The sequence below is a fragment of the Spinacia oleracea genome, chromosome 6, assembly GCF_020520425.1.
Source record: "Spinacia oleracea cultivar Varoflay chromosome 6, BTI_SOV_V1, whole genome shotgun sequence".
Classification (NCBI taxonomy): Eukaryota; Viridiplantae; Streptophyta; class Magnoliopsida; order Caryophyllales; family Amaranthaceae; genus Spinacia; species Spinacia oleracea.
This window is the reverse complement of record NC_079492.1, coordinates 58,779,820-58,783,597: the sequence shown is the minus strand read 5'-3', so window position 1 is coordinate 58,783,597 and position 3,778 is coordinate 58,779,820.

The following is a 3,778-nucleotide window of genomic DNA, read 5'->3' as shown; positions in this document are numbered from 1 at the left end:
CTCTTCATAACGGGTATGATCAGTTCAAACTGAACTACAGTATGAATAGTCTGGACAAAACGCTCACTGAGCTTCACGGTATGCTAAAGACCGCTGAAAAGACGCTCAAAAGTGATAAGCAAGATGTGCTTATGGTGCGTGGGGGCAAGTTCAAGAAATCTGGAAAGAAGAGGAATGCTAAGAAAGGTGGCAACAAGGCCAGCCCAACTAAGCAAACTGGCGCCGAGTCTGAAAAGAGGAAGGTCAGTCAACCCACTTCTGAATCCGAATGCTTCTATTGCAAGAAGAAGTGGCATTGGAAGAGAGATTGCTTGAAGCTAAAGGAAGATCAGAAGAACGGAACAGTCGTTCCATCTTTAGGTATTTTCGTTATAGACTGTACACTTGTTAATTAACCTTCTTGGGTATTAGATACTGGTTGTGGCTCACACTTATGTTCCAATTCACAGGGACTAAGAAGAAGTAGAAAGTTAAGCAAGGGTGAAGTCGACCTACGAGTGGGAAATGGAGCACGGATTGCTGCATTAGCTGTAGGAACTTATTATTTGTCGTTGCCCTCTGGGCTAGTTTTGGAACTGGAAGAATGTTTCCATGTTCCAAGTCTTACTAAAAACATCATTTCTGTTTCTTGCTTAGATGCTAAGGGATTTTCCTTTTTAATAAAAGACAATAGTTGTTCGTTTTATTTTAAAGAGATGTTTTATGGATCTGCTAGATTAGTCAATGGACTTTATTTATTAGATCACGACAAACAAGTTTATAACACAAATACCAAAAAGGCCAAAAAGGATGATTCAGATCTTACCTATCTGTGGCATTTTCGATTAGGCCATATTAACTTGAAACGCATGGAAAGACTTCAAAAGGAAGGAATTCTAGAACCATTTGACTTAGAGGATTATGGTAAGTGCAAATCATGTTTACTTGGCAAAATGACAAAGCAACCTTTCTCTAAAGTTGGAGAAAGAGCAACTGGACTATTGGGTTTAATCCATACAGATGTATGTGGACCAATGAGTACAAATGCTAGGGGTGGTTTCAGCAACTTTATCACTTTCACTGATGACTTCAGTAGATATGGTTATGTCTACCTAATGAAGCATAAGTCTGAATCCTTTGACAAATTCAAGGAATTTCAGAGTGAAGTAGAGAATCAATTAGGCAAGAAGATTAAGGCACTGCGGTCTGATAGAGGCGGTGAATATCTGAGCTATGAATTTGATGACCATCTGAAAGAATGTGGAATTCTATCAGAATTGACTCCTCCTGGAACACCACAATGGAACGGTGTGTCAGAACGGAGGAACATAACCTTGCTAGACATGGTTAGATCAATGATGGGTCAGGCCGAACTTCCAATAGAATTTTGGGGACATGCACTAAATACAGCCGCACTCACTATAAATAGAGCTCCGTCTAAAGCTGTTGAAAAGACTCCATATGAGTTATGGTTTGGAAAGCCTCCAAAAGTGTCTTTTCTTAAGATTTGGGGATGTGAATTATACGTCAAACGATTAATTTCAGACAAACTTCATCCAAAATCTGACAAATGTATCCTTGTGGGCTATCCAAAAGAAACAAAGGGGTATTACTTCTACAATACATCTGAGAACAAGGTGTTTGTTGCTCGAGATGGTATCTTTTTGAAAAAGGATCACATTTCCAAAATGACAAGTGGGAGAAAAGTAGACCTCGAAGAAATTCGAGTCGAACAACAAACTCTAGAGAATTCTCAAGATGACATTCAGGATGAAACTCAGAGATCTTTAGAAGTTTCTGGTAAGAATCATGGACAATCTAGATATGTAACCCCGCGTAGATCGCAGAGATATAGATCTCAACCGGAGAGGTACTTAGGTATTTTGACGAACGAGAGCTATGATGTTCTATTACTTGAAAGTGATGAACCTGCGACTTACAAACAAGCTATGACGAGCCCTAGCTCCAAGCAATGGCATGAAGCCATGCAATCTGAATTAGACTCCATGTCTGAAAACCAAGTATGGGATCTGGTCGATTTGCCAGATGGCTACCAAGCCATTGGAAGCAAATGGGTTTTCAAACTAAAGAAGGACAAGGATGGGAAACTAGAAGTTTTTAAAGCTAGATTGGTTGCAAAAGGTTACAGGCAAGTCCACGGTGTGGATTACGATGAAACATTTTCACCAGTTGCAATGCTAAAGTCTATTCGGATAATGTTAGCAATCGCAGCATATTACGATTACGAAATATGGCAGATGGATGTCAAAACCGCTTTCTTAAACGGCGTTTTAACAGAGACTGTGTTTATGACACAGCCTGAGGGTTTTGAGGGTCCAAAGAATGCTAAAAAGGTATGCAAGCTAAAGAAATCTATCTACGGATTGAAGCAGGCATCCAGGAGCTGGAATATACGTTTGGATGAAGCAGTCAGTGACTTTGGTTTCATCAAGAACGCAGACGAATCTTGTGTATACAAGAAGGCCAGTGGGAGCAAAATTGCTTTTCTAGTATTATATGTCGATGACATATTACTTATCGGAAAGGACATTCCTATGTTGAACTCTGTCAAGATTTGGCTTGGGAAATGTTTTTCGATGAAGGATCTAGGAGAAGCACAGTACATATTGGGCATCAAGATTTACAGAGATAGATCTAAAAGGATGATTGGACTTAGTCAAAGCACTTATATCAATAAAGTACTTGATAGATTCAAGATGGCAGACTCCAAGCGAGGCTACCTACCCATGTCTCATGGAATGACTCTAAGCAAGACTCAGTGCCCAAAAACACTTGATGAGCGTAGACGAATGAATGGGATTCCGTATGCATCATTGATTGGTTCAATAATGTATGCTATGATATGTACACGCCCGGATGTTGCGTACGCACTCAGTGCTACGAGCAGATACCAGTCAGACCCAGGAGAGGCACATTGGACTGCTGCCAAGAATATTCTGAAGTACCTGAAAAAGCACAAAGATGACTTCCTGGTCTATGGTGGAGATGATGCATTAATTGTTAAAGGGTATACGGATGCAAGTTTCCAAACCGACAAAGATGATTTCAGATCAAAGTCTGGGTTTGTCTTCTGCCTCAACGGAGGTGCAGTAAGCTGGAAAAGTGTTAAGCAAAGCACCATTGCGGATTCTACAACTGAAGCGGAGTACATTGCTGCACATGAAGCAGCAAAGGAAGCTATATGGCTAAGGAAGTTCATAGGTGAACTTGGTGTAGTCCCCTCCATTAAAGGACCAATAGCCCTGTATTGTGATAATAACGGAGCTATTGCACAGGCAAAGGAGCCTAGACACCACCAAAGAGTCAAGCATGTACTTCGTAGATTTCACCTTCTACGAGAGTTCGTTGAAAGAAAAGAAGTCGAGATAAGCAAGATTGGAACTGATGACAACATATCAGATCCATTGACTAAACCTCTGCCGCAGGCGAAGCACAACTCGCACACTGCAGCTATGGGAATCAAGCATATTGGAGAATGGCTTTGATGTCCTTGTTTAATGTTTTAAAGTTTTAAAGTTTAATTCTTTGTAAAACATTTTTGGTTAATCATTCACAATAAATGAATAGAATTTATTTTTCCATTTAATTTGTGGTTTATTAAATGATGAGTCCCTTCAATTTGACGAAATATTCAAGATAGACTGTCAGGACCAGTCCTGTGACTAAGAAATGTCTATCAAGTGAACTTGAATGTCAAAAGTTGAAAATGGTCCCTGGTCGGAGTTTTCTATAAAATTGGACGCATAGAAAACGTTAGACGACTAGAATGCAAGATGAC